Source organism: Chiloscyllium plagiosum, unplaced genomic scaffold (genome assembly GCF_037043375.1).
Source record: "Chiloscyllium plagiosum isolate Xiang-an unplaced genomic scaffold, Cpla_swu_hap1 HiC_scaffold_10, whole genome shotgun sequence".
Classification (NCBI taxonomy): Eukaryota; Metazoa; Chordata; class Chondrichthyes; order Orectolobiformes; family Hemiscylliidae; genus Chiloscyllium; species Chiloscyllium plagiosum.
In genome coordinates, this window is record NW_028270148.1 from 62,256,758 (window position 1) to 62,277,967 (window position 21,210).

At 43.7% G+C, this 21,210-nt stretch overlaps 1 protein-coding gene across 11 annotated transcripts in view; it reads right to left on the reverse strand.

Moving 5' to 3' along the window:
• Window positions 1-21,210, reverse strand: part of ccdc88ab (coiled-coil and HOOK domain protein 88ab) — a 399,202-nt gene that overhangs the window by 40,346 nt on the left and 337,646 nt on the right. The gene's annotated exons all lie outside the window — the stretch shown is intronic.

Sequence of the window (21,210 nt, forward strand, 5' to 3'; positions counted from 1 at the left end):
GAGAGAGAGAGAAAGAAAGAGAGAGAGAGAGAGAGAGAGAGGGAGAGGAGAGAGAGAGCGGGAGAGAGGGAGTGTGAGAGAGAGGGGGAGAGAGAGAGAGAGGAATGGGGGAGACAGAGAGAGTGTGTGTGAGAGAGAGAGAGAGAGAGGGAGTGAGAGAGAGTGAAAGAGAGAGAGCATCAGTATGGAACTGCTTCTTTGGGTCCCCAGAAGCTTCTCTGGGTTCCCAGCTTAAACTTGACCAGCAGCTGCAAACAAAAAAGCTGACTAAAACCAAAATCAAACCAAACCCTGAATTGGGAGAACTGGCCACCCCCTTTTTATTGTACACGTGTTTTATAAAAAAAGCTTTCTCAAGTAGATAAACACAGACATATCAGAACCTCTGCCTTTACGACCCCTTTGGAAAATAAAACCAAGGACAACATCACCTTGTTAAAGGAGCAGCATCATCACACAAGGGCTAATATATTATAGGTAATTATATTCTACAGGTATTCAATTAAGTAAGCTGTACAAATTTACAGTTGTTATCCTTTACACACACACACACACACACACACACACACACACACACACAGACAAATTTAAATGGAAAAATAGAATACACAGGTGGAGGGGAAACTGGAAAAATAGTTTCGTAGACTTTGTTCACAAATTCTGTTGGGTGTTTCTTCCTGATTCTGAAGGTTTCTGCTCAACCTTGTTTTTTCTGAATGCTTCCACTGGTTTGCAAGAGGGACAGAGTTTACTTATAAACGGTCTCTGACTTGTCCAACTCAAAATCACAACTTGTAGCATCTGATGGAAAGATAAGTTGGTTTTCTCAGGCTTAAAGTGATTTATTGCAGAGGGTTAGGAGAGAATGTTTTTCGTTTTTGCAGGCTTTCTGATTTCTCTTCTAGCCTGACTAGCTTCGCTCCTTCTTGTTCACAGCCCAAGCTGTTCAGCTAAGTGACAATCAATCAGCGTTACTTGTAAACAACCAGTCAGCTCTAGTTTGCCTGCACATTGCTGGAACCAGCAGCAACACAGTGTTCACAATAGGTATCAAATTATTTCCTTTCAAGACATGCAGCCATTGTTGGAAATCATTGGTTTTAAACATTTCAGTCAATAAATTTTAAAATAACACAAAAATAAAAATACATGAAAAAATATTCAATAAGTGTATGGAATGGCCTTTCAAAAATGCGTTTCATTACAAAACATAGAATCTACAAATAACAAAACACAGGACTTATATCCATTTATCCCTTCTTCCCCATAAGGAAACCGTATACATCTTAAATGTTTTTAAAATATTTCATTTACCTCCACATTTCACATTTGGGACAATGCATCCATAATCACATTCTCTTTTCTTGTTCCATAAATAACTTTTTCATTAAATGATCATAATAAGACTCCATCAATAGTCTCACATTCAAATTTTTAAAAGCTTTTCAATGAAGGGTAGTGGATTATGATCCTTGTTATTGTGTTAGAACACCGAACATAGAATACAGTACAGAACAGGCCCTTCGGCCCTCAATGTTGCACCGACCCACGAACTATTCTCAGCTCGTCCCCCTACACTATCCCAAAATCATCCATGTGCTTATCTAAGGATTGTTTAAATCTTCCTAATGCGGCTGAGTTGACTACCTTAGCAAGTAGGGCATTCCACGCCCTTACCACTCTCTGCGTAAAGAACTTGCCTCTGACATCTGTCTTAAATCTATCACCCCTCCATTTGTAGTTATGCCCTCTCGTACACACTGACGTCATTATCCTAGGAAAAAGTCTTTCTCTGTCTACCTTATCTAATCCTCTGATCATCTTGTATGTCTCTATCAAATCCCCCCTTAGCCTTCTTCTTTCCAATGAGAACATCCAATGTGTTGGGTACACATTTTGAAGTGTTGAAGAGCTAACACCAGTCCCAAAGTTTCTTTGGAGTTTTCTTCTCTTTAGATAACCATCTTTCATATTTCTTCTTCTATACTCATAGCAGTATCTACCTTCAGTCTCTTGGTTGCAGTTAAAGTGACAATCTGATCCATGGAAATTTCTTTGTTTCCTTTTTGGACTCATTCTTATGAACCCCATAAATCCCATGGGTTTTCCCTCAACTTCTAATATTTCAGTGAGTGTTCTCCACCTTGTTACAATGGAAGCACTTCAGCTTCTGATTCTCACTACCAGCCTCATTACTTTTCCTTCTGATTTGAGGAAAAGTCCATAGGGCATTCCGAGTTATCCACATCCTACCTTGGCTACTTGCTTTCCTTTCATCCATCCATTTTCTATTATTTTCGAATGGATAGGGGTGGCAGAAGGCAGAAGGAAGGTTTGGTCTTATGGATTAGTTCAAAATCATCAGCCATTAATTGTGCCTGTCTGGCTCTTGAAAGCCCTTGGTCCTCAACTTGGGTTCTTATGATGAAAAGTAGTCAGTTTTTAAATTCCTCAAAGAGAATAACTCTCTAAGAGCTTCATACGTGGTTTCAACTTGAAAAGTTTGTATCCACCTGTCAAAATTACTTTGGTGAACAGTTTGAATTCAACATAGGTTTAACCAGGCAGTTTCCTTAAATTCTGGAACCTAGGCTTATATGTTTCGGGCACTAACTTGTATATAACAAATATAGTTTTCTTTTTAGGCCATAACTCCAAGAAACTCCAACAGCAAAGCATAAATTTCCTGCATTTTACCTGTCAACCTACTTTGCATTTGCAATGGCCATTGCTCTTTAGCCCAATTAATTTGGCTAGCATTTTTTCAAATGACATGAAACATCCTAAAGTGATTTCAAATTATGACTCAGACTCTTCTTACCAGGACGTGCAGTAATCTTTGATGCCACCTGCTTCAACTGCACCATTTTAGACTTATATTAATGTTGCCACATATCCGATATTCCACAGGGTAATGCATGGCTTAGAAAGGGTGGACGCTGGGAAGATGTTGCCATTATGCGGGGAGACTAGGACCCATGGGCACAGCCTTAAAATTAGACGGGGTCAATTTAGAACGGAAATGATGAGACACTTCTTCAGCCAGAGAGTGATGGGCCTGTGGAATTCATTGGCACAGAGCGCAGTGGAGGCCAGGACGTTGGCTGCCTTCAAGGGAGAAATTGATAAATTCTTGACCTCGCAAGGAATTAAGGGCTACAGGGAAGAGTGAGGATCAGTGAAAGTGAAACGTCCATCAGCCATGATTAAATGGCGGAGTGGACTCCATGGGCCAAATGGCCTTGCTTCCACACCTATGTCTTACGGTCTTAGGAATTGATGCTGGGTCTACTTTTATTTGTCAGTTATGGAAATGATTTAGATGAAAATATTGAAGGCATATTAGTAAGTTTGCAGATGACACTAAGATGGATGATATAATAGACAGTGAAGGTTTATCTAAGATTATAAACAGACCTTGATCAATTGGGTCAATGCGCTGGAGGATGGAGATTTATTTGGATAAATGCGAGGTATTGCATTTTGGTAAAACAGACAAAGGCAGGACTTTGCAATTAAAAGTAGGGCCTTGGGTAGTGTCATAGAACAGAGAGGTAAAAACAATGACTGCAGATGCTGGAAACCAGATTCTGGATTAGTGGTGCTGGAAGAGCACAGCAGTTCAGGCAGCATCCAAGGAGCAGCGAAATCGACGTTTCAGGCAAAAGCCCTTCATCAGGAATAAATCATAGAACTGAGAGACCTAGGGATTCAGGTAAATAATTTTTTGAAGTATCACCTATAGCTAGGGTGGTTAAGGTGATGTTTAGCACACTTGCCTTCATTGCTCAGACCTTTGAATATAAGAGTTGGGACATTATGTTGAGGTTGTACAGGATGTTGATTGGATCACTTTTGGTGTACCACCTGCAGTTCTGGTCACACTGTTTTAGGAAAGATATTATTAAGCTAAAGAGGGCTCGGAAGAGATTCACCAGGATGTTAGGAGAAAGTGAGGACTGCAGATGCTGGAGATCAGAGTCGGGATTGTGGTGTTGGAAATACACAGCAGGTCAGGCAGCATTCGAATAACAGGAGAATCGATGTTTCAGGCATGAGCCCTTCATTTCTGATGAAGGGCTTGTGCCCAAAACTTCAATTCTCCTGCTCCTCGGATGCTGCCTGACCTGCTGTGCTTTTCCAGCATCACAATCTCAGCTCCATATTCACCAGGATGTTGTCAGGAACGAAGAGTTTGAGTTATAAGGAGAGACTGGATAGGTTGGGACTTTTCACTAGAGCATAGAGGTTGAGGGGTAATCTTATGGAGGGGTATGATAAGGTGAATGGCTGGAATCTTTTTCCCTAGGTGGGAGATTTCAAGACAACAGGGCATATTTTTAAGGTGAGAAGAGAAAGATCTAAAAAGAACAAGGGGCTTTTTGTTGTTTTAAACACAGAGTGGTTCGTGTGTGAAATGGACTTACAGAGGAAGTGGTGGATATGGGTACAGTCTCAAAATTTTAAACATGTTTCGATAAGTACATGAATAAGAAATGCTTAGAGGGACATGGGCCAAGAAAAGGCAGGTGGGACAAGTTTCATTTGGGATTATGATCAGCATGGACTGGTTGGACCGAATGATCTGTTTCCAAGTTGTCTGACTCGATGACTCTGTTTTTTTTTACATTTCTAATTCTAGTTTCCATATATTAATTTTCTTTCTTAATATTTCCATAGCTGCTGTCCACTGCTTTTCTTTCTTTGCATCCGTCCCAATTAAGGATCCTTAACTTCCTTTCGAAGTGTTTGAGGCAGACCTGGAAGATTCCGCCATTAGGATTCATTTACTAATACCTGTTGTTTGAGCACTAGCACCTAATAACCACTGAAGGAAAATGTGGATAGGTGGAGAACATTAGTAATAATGACTCTTTTGTGACAGTGTGAAAGCGATATTGATGCAGCTACACACTATACATCTCTCTCAGTTTTAATTTACTTTCAAAGACAGTAATAACCACTATGTAGTAGTCTTCATCGGATATCCTAACATGGTGAAACCTGAGGAAACTTATTTCTGTAGACCAGAGCTCATGTTATTCATTGCGACATTCAAAGCATTCCTGAAAAGAAAATTTTGGGTACTGTACACAGTACTCATATGTTTAGCACAGCCTTTCAGTTTTATTCCTCTGAGGAAGAATCCCAGTACATTACTTGAATTTTTATGACTTTGTGAACCTATGTTGAGGTGGTACTGTGGTGCAAGGAATAGCATTCATAATGTGACCAAACAAGTAAATTATCAAACTATAAATCCTTCCAATTGCTACGGCAGTTAGTAGGAGCAGGACTCTCCTGCTCATCTAAGCTTGTTACACAGTAGAGCCCCTTAAACATACAGGCTGGCGAACTGTTCCTGGAAAATCAAGTCATAGAAAGAGACAGAACACAAGTTTTGTCTGCCTTTTCTGCCACAAACATCTCATGTACTTCAAATTATAATTAAAACTGTACCCCTGGATTTGTTTACTTTCTTTCCAGATAGATACTTGGATCTTCATTGAAAATTAGGAATCTTTTCTTTAACATTTACCACTGATAAAATATTGTTTTATCTTTTAAAACTATTTTCCCAGATCACTTTAGCTAAATCTGTCCTCATATTTAAATATAGGCAGTTACAAAGTTAAGGTACTAGGTTTCACCTGCCACTTCTTATTTTCAAACTGAATGTGAACTTTTGTCATACTATTACTACTCTTCCCTAGAAAATCCTTTACTATGAGACAATTAATTACCCAGACTCATTACACATGACTGAATCAAAAATATCACGTCCTGTCAGTTCTGCAACTTAAGAAACTGTCCGATATATACTCTTGTGGACCTGTCCTTATGGCTACCTTTGCCCATATAGTCAATCTTACCTTTATGAAAATTGACATCTCCCATAATGTTCAAAGTATTTTTCTTAAAAGCCCCCATTGTTTCTTGGTTTATACTCTATCCTACAAAGCAGCTGTTGTTAGGGGGTCTATAGACTACTCCCATCAGTGACATTTCCCTTGCTTTAAGTGACTTTACATTTTGATTTTCCAAGACAAGATCACTTCTCGATACTGCAGTTATCGCAAATACATAGTTAGCTGAGCTTTCTCAGCTATTTTACTTTCTGCCTAACCTTCTGAAACATCAAGTATAGCGAATACTTAGGTCCTAGATCTTTTTCATTCCAATGTCTATTATGTCATACCGATTTATTTCTATTTGTGCCACCAATTCATCTTGTGTCAAAGGACATGTATATTCAATAAAGAATTGTTATTTTTATCTTCTTCCAGTTTTCTTTGTTCTGACCTGATGGTCTCATGTAAGAACATAAGAAAAATAGAGGAGGCTATTTGGCCCTGCAAACCTGTCCATCCATTCAAAAAGATCATGGTCGAATTGCACCAGATTTCGTTCCTCTTTTGTGCCAGCTCATCAAAGCCATCAACTCCCTAAAATTTATAAAAAATCTGTCTCCTCTTTAAATAGATTATGATCTTCCCTGCACAACTCTCTGGGGATGGAGAATTCTAGATATCTTATTTTTAAATAAAAGTTTCCCATCGAATATGTCCCCTAGATTGACATTATCCCACTAGTGGACATTTTTTCTCCATCTAATCTGTCAAGTCCCCTCGGAATCTTGCATGATTCAATGCAATGACTCCACATTCAAACAAATAAAGGCTAAACCTACTTAGCTGTTTTTGATAAGTCAATCTCTTCAACTCAGGGGTCACTTTTGAACAGCCTCTAATGTCAGTTTGTCCTGTTTTTACACGGACTCAGTACTCTAGGTGTGGCCTCACCAACACCTTCTACCATTGTAACAAGACTTTTATCTCCAATTGCCTATCAATAAATGTCAAAATTATATTTGCCTCAAGGTTTGCGTAAAGATTTGTAGCTCAGATTCTAGTTGCTGTGGTTGTAGGTACATTTGCCAAGCTGCGAAGTTGATTTGCAGACGTTTCGTCCCTGTCTAGTTGACATCTCCAGTGCTTTGAAGCCTCCAATGAAGCGCTGCTGTACTGTGTCTTCAGGAATTTATTTGGTTTCATTCCTTCTGCTTTCAATTGCCAGTTCCAGTAGTTTGTTGTAGTGGCCGGTATATTGGGTCTAGGTCTATGTATTTGTTGATGGAGTCCGTGGATGAGTGCCATGCTTTTAGAAATTCTCTGGCTGTCCTCTGTTTAAGTTGTCATATGCTCATTGTGTTGTCTCAGTTGAATTTGTGGTCCTTGTCATCTGTGTGTATGGCTACTAGGGATAGCTGGTCGTGGCATTTAGTGGCTTATTGGTGTTCATGCATGCGGATTGCTAGTTGTCTTACTCTTTGTCCTATATAGTGTTTCGTGCAGTCTTGGTATGGAATTTTGTAAATTAGGTTAGTCTTGCACATGATGGGTCTTGACAGGGTAGCTATAGAGAGGATATTTCCACTTATGGGAGAATTTAGCACTAGGGGATCAATGTTTAAAAATCAGGCTTAAAATAGAGATTAGGAGAATCTCTCTCACAAGGTCACGAGCTTTTGAAGCTCTCTTCTGAAAAGGTTGTGGAAGAGTCCTTGAATATTTTTAAGGTGGAGGTAGACATATTCTTGTTAAACAAGGGGCTGAAAGATTATCAGGAATAGGCAGGAATGTGCATTTAAGGTTGTAATCAGAACAACCATTATCTTGGTAAATGGCGGAACAGATTCAAAAGATAGAATGGCCTGTTGCTGTTGTGAATGTTTCAAATGTAAAGTATAGCAAGCCTAAGGACTAGGAGCTGTTTAGAATTCAGCAAAGGAGGGCCAAGAAATTGACTGAAAGGAAAAATGGAGTTTGACAGTAAACTTGTAAGCATTGTAAAAGTGGATTATAAGGGTTTTTTTCTGTACATAAAAGGAAAGTAATTAGAGAAGACATGTTAACCCCTTACAGTCTGAAATAAGATAACTGATACTAAAAAAAAGGATATGGCACAACCATTAAACAACTTATTGGGTTCTGTATTGACAGAAGACACAAATAACTTCCTAGAATACTCGGGAAACAAAGCTCTATTGGGAAGGAGAATTTTATGGAAGTTAGTATCAGTTTAAAAAAATGCTGGAGAAATTAATGGGACTGGAACTTGTTAAATCCCCAAGACCTGATAATCTACATTCCAGAGTATTAAAGGATGTGACCGTGGAAATAGTAGCTGCTTCAAACATTTTGTAGACTCTGGAACAGTCCTGACAGTTTGGAGGGTGGCTTTTGTAATTATTTAAAGGAGGAAAGACAAAACAGGACATTAGATTAGATTAGATTACTTACAGTGTGGAAACAGGCCCTTCGGCCCAACAAGTCCACACTGACCTGCCGAAGCGAAACCCACCCATACCCCGACATTTACCCCTTACCTAACACTACTGGCAATTTAGCATGGCCAATTCACTTGACCTGCACATCTTTGGACTGTGGGAGGAAACCGGAGCACCCGGAGGAAACCCACGCAGACACGGGGAGAATGTGCAAACTCCACACAGTCAGTCGCCTGAGTCGGGAATTGAACCCGGGTCTCATGGCGCTGTGAGGCAGCAGTGCTAACCACTGTGCCACCGTGCCGCCCAACATTACAGAACAGTTAGCCTAACATCAGAAGTCGGAAAATATGAAGTCATTATAAAGGATGTGCTAACAGGATACTTAGATAATACCAACGGGAAAACACAAACTTAACATGAATTTATGAAAGGGAAATCATGTTAGATCAATTTACTGAAAGCTTTTGAAGACATAACTAATAAAATTAATGAGCGAGAACAGATGGATGTGGCATATTTGGATAATCAGACAGCTATTATAAATTTCATGTAAGAGATAAGTGTGGAAAATCAAAGTCCCTGGGACTGATGGTAATATACTGAAATGGTGTGAGAACAGGATGGGTGCAGGAGACAAAGATTTGGAATAAAGAGATCTTTTTAGAGGGGAAGGCAGTGTCAATGGGATACTGCAGGGATCAGTGCTTGAACTCCAGTTATTCTCAATCTCTATCAATGATTTGGATTATGGAATCAAATGTAATATTTTCAAGTGCTGATGATACAAAATAGGTAGGATTGGGAGCGGGGAAGTGTATGTGTGGCGCTGGAAAAGTTCAGCAGGTCAAGCAGCATCCGAGGATCAGAAGAGTCAACGTTTCGAGCATAAGTCCTTCATTGGGAATGTGGAGGGCTAAGGGCTGAGGATAAATAGGGAGTTGGGGTGAGGTTATTGTGGGGTGGGGTGGGGGTGGGGGCGAGGGAGTGAAGGTAGCTGGGAAGACTCTAGGGTGGGGGAGGGTAATTGTGATAGGTCAGTAGGGAGGGTGGAACAGATAGATAGGAAGGAAGCTGGCCAGGTAGGAGAAGTCAAGAGGGCATTGCTGAGTTGGAGGGTTGGATCTTGGATGAGGTTGTGGCGGGGGGGTGGGAGAGAGAGGGAAGATTTGGAAACTGATGAAGTCAATGTTGATGCCGTGTGGTTGAAGGGTCCCAACCCTGAAGATGAGGCATTTTTCCTCCAGCTAGCGGGTGGATTTGATTTGGTAATGGAGGAGGTCCAGGACTTGCAAGTCCTTGGGTGTGTAGGAGGTGCAGTTGAAGTGGTTGGTCACAGGGCAGTAGGGTTTTTTGGTGTGTGTGTCCCACAGATGTTCCCCGAAATGCTCCGTGTGTTGGACTCATGTCTCCCCAATGTAGAGGAGACAATATCGAAAGCAACAGACGCAGTAGATTAGGTGGTTGGATGTGCAGGAACATCTTTGCTGGATGTAAAATATCCTTTGAGGCCTTGGACGTGTGGTGGCACGGGAAGGTGCTGGTTGTGGTGGGTGGGTGTAAATGGTGCCAGTCGATCCATTTGATCCGATAGGATTCGCAACCTATGGCATTTATTGGAGATATACTCCTCAGTAACCCATAAACTCTCCCTAAACTCCCACGTCCGACAAGAGCAGCATATCACTCTACTAAAGGCCATTTTTTGCTCCTTCATAATCTACAGACCCAGAAAATAGCCCCATCTTATTTCTCTACAAAACACTGCTCCAGGTTAAATTAATAGTTATGGCTTATGTTTTATGTTTAATCAAGAGACATATCTCAATAAAACAAATAATTAAGAAAGAACTCACTCTACTCACTACTGCAGACTTAATGTAAGACCACGCTTAAATATTTACTGTTCTGTGCTGTGATCTCTCCCAAACAGGTTCCTCCAAGATTAGTTTTGAATTTCACTGTTTGTTAATTTGCCCAGACTCACTCCGATGTCCAGCGATACATGAATTCAAACAGCAAAGGCAGTAACTGTGAAGGTTCACTGCTGTGTCAGTTTTTTTTTTCCTGTCTCTCTCTCTCTCGCTTCTGCACTGACCTCACCATGTGCTTCCTTTGTCTGTTCCTCTCCAAAGTACTGTTGTTTTGACTTTTATTTTTCTCCAAAGTCCCAAAACAATGCAACAGCAGATAACTCAGTAATTGCTGTTCCTGGAATTTGAGGAAATTACCTCCAACACCTAAAATACCTCAAAAAATGAGCAGCTATTACAACCAGAAATTTTTCCCTTCCTCCATCTTGGAACTACATTGATGGACAGGACTGGTAGCTTAATGTTCCAGGACACAAATACTACAGGAAGGAAAGAAGGGAGGCAAGCGAGGAGGGGGAGCGGCCTTTTTGGTAAGGTATAGCATTACAGGAGTACTGAGGGAGGACATTCCCAGAAATACATCCAGGGAAGTTATTTTGGGTGGAACTGAGAAATAAGAAAGAGATGATCACCTTATTGGGATTGTATTATAGACCCCTAAATAGTCAGAGGAAAATTGAGAAACATATTTGTAAGGAGATCTCTGAGTTATCTGTAAGAATAATAGGGTGGTTATGGTAGGGGATTTTAACTTTCCAAACATAGACTGGGATTGCAAAGTGTTAAGGATTTAGATAGAGAAGAATTTGTTAAGTGTATACAAGCAAGTTTTCTGATTCAGTATGTGAATGTACCTGCTAGAGAAGGTATAAAACTTGACCTACTCTTGGGAAATAAGGCAGGGTAGGTGACTGAGGTGTCAGTGGGGGAGCACTTTGGGGCCAGCGATCATAATTCTATTAGATTTAAAGTAGTGATGGAAAAGGATCGACCATTTCTAAAAGTTGAAGCTCTAAATTGGAGAAAGGCCAATTGTGACAGTAATAGGCAAGAACTTTCAAAACTGATTGGGGGCAGATGTTCACAGGTAAAGGGACAGCTGGAAAATGGGAAACCTTCAGAAATGAGGTAAAGGGAGTCCAGCAAAAGCATATTCCTATTAGGGTGAAAGGAAAGGCTGGTAGGTATAGGGAATGCTGGATGGCTAAAGAAATTGAGGGTTTGGTTAAGAAAAAGAAGGAGACATGTGTCAGGTATAGGATTCTGGATTAGTGGTGCTGGAAGAACACAGCAGTTCAAGCAGCATCTCAGGAGCAGTAAAATCGACTTTTCGGGCAAAAGCCCTCAGGAATACAGGCAGAGAGCCTGAAGTGTGGAGAGATAAGTGAGAGGAGGGTGGAGGTGGGAGAAAGTAGCATAGAGTACAATAGGTGAGTGGGGGAGGGAATGAAGGTGATAGGTCAGGAGCGGGTGGAGTGGATAGGCGAAAAAGAAGATAGGCAGGTAGGACAAGTCATGGGACAGTGCTGAGCTGGGAGTTTGGAACTTGGGTGAGGTGGGGGAAGGGGAAATGAGGAAACTGTTGAAGTCCACATTGATGCCCTGGGGTTGAAGTGTTCCGAGGCGGAAGATGAGGCGTTCTTCCTCCAGGCGTCTGGTGGTGAGGGAGCGGCAGTGAAGGAGGCCCAGGACCTCAATGTCCTCGGCAGAGTGGGAGAGGGAGTTGAAATGTGGGCCACAGGGCGGTGTGGTTGATTGGTGCGGGTGTCCTGGAGATGTTCCCTAAAGCACTCTGCTAGGAGGCGTCCAGTCTCCCCAATGAAGAGGAGACCGCATCAGAAGCAACAGATACAATAAATGATATCGGTGGATTTGCAGGTAAAACTTTGATGGATGTGGAAGGTTCCTTTAGGGCCTTGGATGGAGGTGACTGAGGAGGTGTGGGCACAGGTTTTACAGTTCCTGCGGTGGCAGGGGAAGGTGCCAGGACGGGAGGGTGGGTTGTAGGGGGGTGTGGACCTGACCAGGTGGTCACGGAGGGAACGGTCTTTGCAGAAGGCGGAAAGGAGTGGGGAGAGAAATGTATCCCTGGTGATGGGGTCTTTTTGGAGGTGGCGGAAATGTCGGCGGATGATTTGGTTTATGCGAAGGTTGGTAGGGTGGAAGGTGAGCACCAGGGGCGTTCTGTCCTTGTTACGGTTGGAGGGGTGGGGTTTGAGGGCAGAATGTGTACGAGATGTGTTGGAGGGCACCTTTAACCACATGGGAAGGGAAACTGCGGTCTCTAAAGAAAGAGGTCATCTGGTGTGTTCTGTGGTGGAACTGGTCCTCCTGGGAGCAGATACAGTGGAGGCGGAGGAATTGGGAATACGGGATGGCATTTTTGCAAGAGGTAGGGTGGGAAGAGGTGTAATCCAGGTAGCTGTGGGAGTTGGTGGGTTTGTAAAAAATGTCAGTGTCAAGTCGGTCGTCATTAATGGAGATGGAGAGGTCCAGGAAGGGGAGGCAGGTGTCAGAGATGGTTCAGGTAAATTTAAGGTCAGGGTGGAGTGTGTTGGTGAAGTTGATGAATTGCTCAACCTCCTCGCGGGAGCACGAGGTGGCGCCAATGCAGTCATCAATGTAGTGGAGGAAGAGGTGGGGAGTGGTGCCGGCGTAATTACGGAAGATCGACTGTTCTACGTAGCCAACAAAGAGACAGGCATAGCTGGGGCCCATACGTGTGTCCATGGCTACCCCTTTGGTCTGGAGGAAGTGGGAGGATGGAAGGAGAAATTGTTAAGGGTGAGGATCAGTTCGGCCAAACGAATGAGAGTTTCGGTGGAAGGGTACTGTTGGGGACGTCAGGAGAGGAAAAAACGGAGGGCTTGGAGGCCCTGTTCATGGCGGATGGAGGTGTAGAAGGATTGGATATCCATGGCGAAGATGAGGCGTTGGGGTCCAGGGAAACGGAAGACTTGGAGGAGGTGGAGGGCGTGGATGGTGTCTCGAATGTATGTGGGGAGTTCCTGGACTAGGGGGGATAGGACAGTGTCGAGGTAGGTAGAGATGAGTTCAGTGGGGCAGGGGCATGCTGAGACAATGGGTCGGCCAGGGTAGTCAGGCTTGTGGATCTTGGGAAGGAGGTAGAACCGGGCAGTGAGGGGTTCCCGGACTATGAGGTTGGAAGCTGTGGGTGGGAGATCTCCTGAGGTGATGAGGTTCTGTATGGTCTGGGAGGTGATGGTTTGGTGATGGGGGGGTGGGGTCATGGTCGAGGGGCGGTAGGAAGACGTGTCCTCGAGTTGGTGTTTGGCTTCAGTGGTGTAGAGGTCAGTGCGCCAGACTACCACTGCACCCCCTTTATCTGCTGGCTTGATGGTGAGGTTGGGATAGAGCAGAGGGATTGGAGGGCTGCGCGTTGTGAGGGTGAGAGGTTGGAGTGGGGGAGGGGAATAGACAGGTTGAGGCGGTTAATGTCCCGGCAGCAGTTGGAAATGAAGAGGTCGAGGGCAGGTAATAGGCCAGCGTGGGGTGTCCAGGTGGATGGAGTGTGTTGGAGGCAGGCGAAGGGGTCCTCGGAAGGTGGGTTTGAGTCCAGATTGTGAAAGTAAGCTCGGAGGCGGAGGCGGCGGAAGAAGTGTTTGACGTCACGGCGTGTATTAAATTCATTGATGTGTGGACAGAGGGGGATGAAAGTCAGTCCTTTGCTGAGGACTGATCGTTTGTCCTCAGTGAGGGGAAGGTCTGGAGGGATGGTGAAAACTCGGCAGGGCTGGGAGCTGGGATCTGGTGTGGGTGTGGAGCTGGGAGTGGGGGCGGAGCCAGTAATTGGAGTGGGTGTGATGGTGGGGGGAATGGGGGTGGAGTCATGAGCAGGGGTGGTGTTCCCCTCAGGGTTCTGGGGGCCGGGAATGGTGACGGTGGGGTCTGTGGGGGGCGTGTCAGCAGAACGCAGGTGAGTGGCGTTGGTGGGGGCGGAAGTGGTGGCAGACACGGCAGTAGCGGTGGCGGAAGTCACTGAACGTGTGACATCAGTGATGATGTGAGGAGCGGAAGTGATGTCACGTGTAATGCATGCGGAATTGTGAGGGGCGGAAGTGGTTGTGGGAGTGGTCATGATAGGGGCGGAAGTGACATCATCAATCGGCGTGGGGGTGGCAGCTGCACCAGCCACATGGCTAATGGTGTCCGAGCAGTTCCAGAGGTCGGGGGAATTTTCTGGAATGTTTGAGGAGTGCTGGTTATGGAGGTGGGTACATAAATGTTTATTGTACTTACAGTCAGGTATAGACAGGATAGATCGAGTGAATCCTTAGAGTATAAAGACAGTAGGAGTATACTTAAGAGGGAAATCAGGAGGGCAAAACAGGGACATGAGATAGCTTTGGCAAATAGAATTAAGGATAATCCAAAGGGTTTTTACAAATACATCAAGGACAAAAGGGTATCTAGGGAGAGAATAGGGACCCACAAAGATCAGCAAGGCAGCCTTTATGTGGAGCCGCAGAAAATAGGGGAGATCCTAAATGAGTATTTTGATCAGTATTTACTGTGGAAAAGGACATGGAAGATATAGAATGTACGGAAATAGATGGTGATATTTTGAAAAATGTCTATATTACAGAGGAGGAAGTGCTGGGTGTCTTGAAATGCATAAAAGTGGATAAATCCCCAGAACCTGATCAGGTGTACCCTAGAACTCTGTGGGAAGCGGTTGCTGGGCCTCTTACTGAGATATTTGTATCATCGATAGTCACAGGTGAGGTGCTAGAAGACTGGAGGTTCGCTAACGCGATTAAGAAAGGTACTAAGGACAAGCAAGGGAACTATAGACTAGTGACCCTGACGCCGGTAGCAGCAAGTTGCTGGAGAGAATCCTGAAGGACAGGATGTACATTTATTTGGAATGGCGAGGACTGATCAGGGATAGTCAACATGGCTTTGTGCGTGGGAAACCATGTCTCACAAACTTGATTGAGTTTTTTGAAGAAGTAGCAAAGAGGATTGATGAGGGCAGACTGGTAGATGTGATCTACATGGACTTCGATGAAGCGTTCGACAAGGTTCCTCATGGGAGACTCGTTAGCAAGGTTAGATCTCATGGAATACAGGGAGAACTAGCCACTTGGATACAGAATTGGCTCAAAGGTAAAAGACAGAGGGCAATGGAGGAGGGTTGCTTTTCAGATTGGAGGCCTGTGACCAGTGGAGTGCCACGAGGATCGGTGCTGGGTCCACTACCTTTTGTCATTTATATAAGTGATTTGGATGTGAGCATAAGCGGTACAGTTAGTAAGTTTGCAGATGACATCAAAATTGGAGGTATAGTGGACAGTGAGGAAGGTTACCTCAGATTACAACAGGATCTTAATCAGATAGGTCAATGGGCTGAGGAGTGGCAGATGGAGTTTAATTCAGATAAATGCGAAGTGCTGCATTTTGGGAAAGCAAATCTTAGCAGGACTTATACACTTAATGGTAAGGTCCTAGGGAGCGTTGCTGAACAAAGAGACCTTGGAGTCCAGGTTCATAGCTCCATGAAAGTGGAGTTGCAGGTAGACAGAATAGTGAAGGCGGCATTTGGTATACTTTCCTTAATTGATCAGAGTATTGAGTACAAGAGTTGGGGAGGTCATATTGCAGCTATACAGGATATTGGTCAGGCCACTGTTGGAATATTGCGTGCAATACTGGTCTTCTTCCTATCGGAAAGATATTGTGAAACTTGACAGGGTTCAGAAAAAATTTCCAAGGATGTTGCTAGGGTTGGAGGATTTGAACTATAGGGAGAAGTTAAACAGGCTGGAGCTGTTTTGCCTGGAGCGTCGGAGGCTGAAGGATGACTATAGAGGTTTTATAAAATCGTGAAGGGCATGTTTGGATAAATAGACAAAGTCTTTTCTCTGGGGTGGGGGAGTCCAGAACTAGAGGGCAAAGATTTAGGGTGAGAGGGAAAAGATTTATAAAAGAGACGTAAGGGGCAACTTTTTCATGCAGAGGCGGTACGTGTATGGAATGAGTTGGCAGAGGAAGTGGTGGAGGCTAGTACAATTGCAACATTTAAAAGGCATCTGGATGGGTATATGAATAGGAAGGGTTTGGAGGGGTATGGGCCACGTTTTGGCAGGTGGGACTGGTTTGGGTTGAGATATCTGGTCGGCATGGACGAGTTTACTGAAGGGACGGTTTCCATGCTTTACATCTCTATGACTCTAGTCGTGGAAAAGGTGGGGGATAGCTTTGGTGTAACTACGGAAGATGGACTATTCCACGTATCCTATGAAAACGCAGGCATAGCTGGGTCCAATGGCTACCCTTTAGTCTGAAGGAAGTGTGATAATTCGAAAAAAAAGTTGTTAAGGGTGAGGACCAGTTCTGCGAATCGAATTGAGTGTGTTGGTTAGGTCGACAGGAGTGGGAGAAATGGTATGGCTTGGAGGCCACTGCCATGGTGGGTGGAGATGTATAGGGACTGAATGTCAATGGTGAAGATGAGGCACTGGGGGTCCAGGGAAACGAACGTGGAGGGCGTGGGTGGTGTCCCAAATGTATGTGGAGAGTTCCTGGACCAAGGGGGACAGGACGGTGTTGAAATATGACGAGATAAGTTCAGTTGAGCAGGAACAGGCAGAGACAATAGGTTGGAGAAAGGGAGGACTGCAGATGCTGGAGATCAGAGTCGAGAGTAAAGTGCTGGAAAAGCACAGCACGTCAGGCAGCATCTGAGGAGCAGGAGAATCTACGTTTCGGACAAGGGCCCTTCATTAGGAGACACTAGGTCAACCAAGGCAGTCAGGTTGTGGATTTTAGGTAAGAGGTAGAACTGGATGTGTGGGGTTATAGAACTGTGAGGTTGGATGCTGTGGATGGCAGATCCCCTGAGGTGATGTCTGACCTACTGTGCTTTTCCAGTGCCACACTTTTTGACTCTGATTCTCCAGTATTTGCAGTCCTCACTTCCTCCATGGTGAAGTGGATGTAAAGAGCCTTCAAAAAATGATTCAGTCAGGTTACGTGGGCATTTTGCTCCCTTCAGATTAGTTTATTCAAAATTGGTCAGTGTTCAGGGACAAGAGGGGCGACTTCAGGTGAGGCAGATATAAGGACCCTAGTTAAAACTGAAGAGCCTTGGCCCTGCATTTGTCCAAATGTTACAGTTAATGCAAACTGTGCAGACGGGAGTTGGGATTGCAGAGAGGATGTGCAAACTAACCGCTGCATCTTTAATTAGGGAGTCTTTAAAGTGGAGGAAATAAATAGGAATATAATATGGGGGAAAATACTGTTTTCTGCAGCCATGAGCTGAAGCCTTAAAGGTTGTGTTACTTACTCGGTCCCAGAGTTAAGGACATTTCTTTGATTTAGCTTTAAGTTCATGGGGCACTTGCACCAGTACTGGAGTAGAAGGGTGCTGTTCTGATGGATGTGCTTCACTTGAACTGTGCTGGGATCAGTGTCCTGGTGACCTGAATAACTAGGGCTGTAGAGAGGGCTTTAAGCTAATTAGAGGGTTAGAGTGTTCAAGAGAGGGGAAACGTAGACTTACAAAGCAATAGGAAATGGCAGCATTACAGGGCTTATTAAATTACTTTAATATAGTAGTTGAAATAAAATAGATGAATTGACTGCACAAATACAGGTTACAGGTACGGTATTATAGTTATTATGGAGACATGTTTATAAGAGACCAAAGTTGGGAATTAAATATTCAGGGATATATGACACTTGAAAGGATAGGCAGGAAGAAATGGATGGTGGGTAGCACTGATGATATTTGATCCAATAAGTGCGATAGCAAGAAATGATCTTGAATCAGAAGATTTAGAATCCATGAGTGGAGAGAAGAAATAAAAAAGGAAAACAGATAGGTAGGGAATAGTCTGTAGGAGAAAGTGAGGACTGCAGATGCTGGAGATTAAAGTCAAAACATGAGGTGCTGGAAAAGCAAAGCCGGTCAGGCAGCATCAGAGGAGCAGGAGAGTCGCCGTTTTGAGCATAAGCTCTTCATCAGGAATGATGGTTTGCTTTTCCAGCACCACACATTTTGTAGTCTGTAGGCTCCCTAACAGCAGCCATATGTTGGTACAGAGAATAAATATGATATAATTAGGGCATGTAACTAACAGAGCCGACTAATCACAGATGACTTTAATTTTCATGCAGATTGGGGTAGTCAGATTGGCAGGGGAGGCTACCAGTAAGAATTTATAGTGTGTTTTCAGAACAGTTTTCTTGAACTATATATGGTAACCAAGGATCTGGCTATTTTTGATCTGGTGATGTGTAATGGGGCAGGTTCAATAAATGATGTCAAGAGTAAAAGATCATTTCTAAAGCAATTAGCATAACCTGGTAGAATTTAGCATTCAGCTTGAGAGGCAGGAACTTGGGTTGGAAACAACTGTGCTAAGCTTAATTAAGAGCAATTACAAAGGAGTGAAAACAGCACTGGATTTCAGAATGGATTGGGGAAGGGGGTTTAGCATTAGAGTCATAGAGATGTACAGCATGGAAACAGAACTTTTGGAGAAAGGTTATGCCTGAAACATCGATTCTTCTACTCCACGGATGCTGACTGACCTGCTGTGCTTTTCCAGCACCACACCAACTTGTCCATGCCAACCAGATATCCTAGACAAATCTAGTCCCATTTGCCAGCATTTGGCCTGTATCCCTCTAAACCCTTCCTATTCATATAGCCATCCAGGTGCCTTTTAAATGTTGTATTGTACCAGCCACCACCAGTTCCTTTGACAACTCATTTCATACATGCATCACCCTGTGTGTGAAAACATTGCCCCTTAGGTCCCTTTTAAATCTCTCCCCTCTCACCTTTAACCTATGCCCTCTAGTTTTGGACTCCCCCACCCAGGGAAAAGACCTTGCCTATTTAGCCCATCCATGCCCCTCATGCTTTTATAAACCTCTAGTTCACTCCTCAGTCTCTGATGCTCTAGGGAAAATAGCCACATCCTATTCAGCCTCTCCCTATAGCTCAAACCCTCCAACCTTGGTAACATCCTTGCGAATCTTTTCTGAACGTTTTCAAGTTTCACAACATTCTTCCTACAGCAGGGAGGCCAGAATTGCACACAGTATTCCCAAAGTGGTCTAACGAACATCCTGCACAGCCACAAGACAACCTCTCAACTCCTTTACTCAAAAGAAGCAAAGATGTTTGAGGAACAATGTCAGATGCTTAAGAAAATAATTCACGGCTTACACAAACAAACTTCTTTCAATGAGGGAGGACAATTCCAAGAAGGGGGTTAAACCAACAATGGTTAACCAGGGAAATTAAGGATAGCATCAAACTGAAAGAAAAAAAAAACAACACACAATGTGGCAATGATAAGTCATAAGCCAAATGATTGGAAATGTTTTAACAACCAATAAAAAAAGACCAAACAAACAAAAAAGAGGGAGAAGATAAAATGAGTGTAAACTTGCAAGTAATATAAGACCATAAGACATAGGAGTGGAAGTAAGGCCATTCGGCCCATCGAGTCCACTCCGCCATTCAATCATGGCTGATGCGCATTTCAGCTCCACTTACCAGCGTTCTCCCCATAGCCCTTAATTCCTCTAGACAACAAGAATCTATCAATCTCGGCCTTGAAGACATTTAGCGTCCCGGCTTCCACTGCACTCCGTGGCAATGAATTCCACAGGCCCACCACTCTCTGGCTGAAGAAATGTCTCCGCATTTCTGTTCTGAAATGACCCCCTCTAATTCTAAGGCTGTGTCCACAGGTCCTAGTCTCCTCGTCTAACGGAAACAATTTCCTAGCATCCACCTTTTCCAAGCCATGTATTATTTTGTACGTCTCTATTAAGTCTCCCCTTAATCTTCTAAACTCCAACGAATACAATCCCAGTATCCTCAGCCGTTCCTCATATGTTAGACCTGTCATTCCAGGGATCATCTGTGTGAATCTCCGCTGGACACGTTCCAGTGCCAGTATGTCCTTCCTGAGGTGGGGACCAAAACTGGACACAGTACTCCAAATGGGGCCTAACCAGAGCTTTATAAAGTCTTAGTAGTACATCTCTGCTTTTATATTCCAACCCTCTTGAGATAAGAGACAACATTGCATTCGCTTTCTTAATCATGGACTCAACCTGCATGTTTACCTTTAGAGAATCCTCGACTAGCACTCCCAGATCCCTTTGTGCTTTGGCTTTATTAATTTTCTCACCATTTAGAAAGTAGTCTATGCTTTTATTCTTTTTGCCAAAGTGCAAGACCTCGCACTTGCTCACGTTAAATTCCATCAGCCATTTCCTGGACCACTCTCCCAACCTATCTAGATCCTTCTGTAGCCTCCCCACTTCCTCAGTACTACCTGCCTGTCCACCTAACTTCGTATCATCGGCAAACTTCGCTAGAATGCCCCCGGTTCCCTCATCCAAATCATTAATATATAATGCGAACAGCTGTGGCCCCAGCACCGAACCCTGCGGGACACCACTCGTCACCGGCTGCCATTCTGAAAAAGAACCTTTTATCCCAACTCTCTGCCTTCTGTTAGACAGCCAATCCTCAATCCATCCCAGCAGCTCACTTCGAACACCATGGGCCCTCACCTTGCTCAGCAGCTTCCCGTGTGGCACCTTATCAAAGGTCTTTTGAAAGTCCAGATAGACCACATCCACTGGGTTTCCCTGGTCTAACCTACTTGTTACCTCTTCAAAAAATTCCAACAGGTTTGTCAGGCATGACCTCCCTTTACTAAATCCATGTTGACTTGTTCTAATCAGACTCTGCTCTTCCAAGAATTTAGAAACCTCATCCTTAATGATGGATTCTAGAATTTTACCAACAACCGAGGTTAAGCTGATTGGCCTATAATTTTCCATCTTTTGCCTTGATCCTTTCTTGAACAAGGGGGTTACAACAGCCATCTTCCAATCATCCGGGACCTTTCCTGACTCCAGTGACTCTTGAAAGATCTCAACCAATGCCTCTGCTATTTCCTCAGCCACCTCTCTCAGAACTCTAGGGTGTATCCCATCGGGGCCAGGAGATTTATCAATTTTAAGACTTTTTAACTTTTCTAGCAC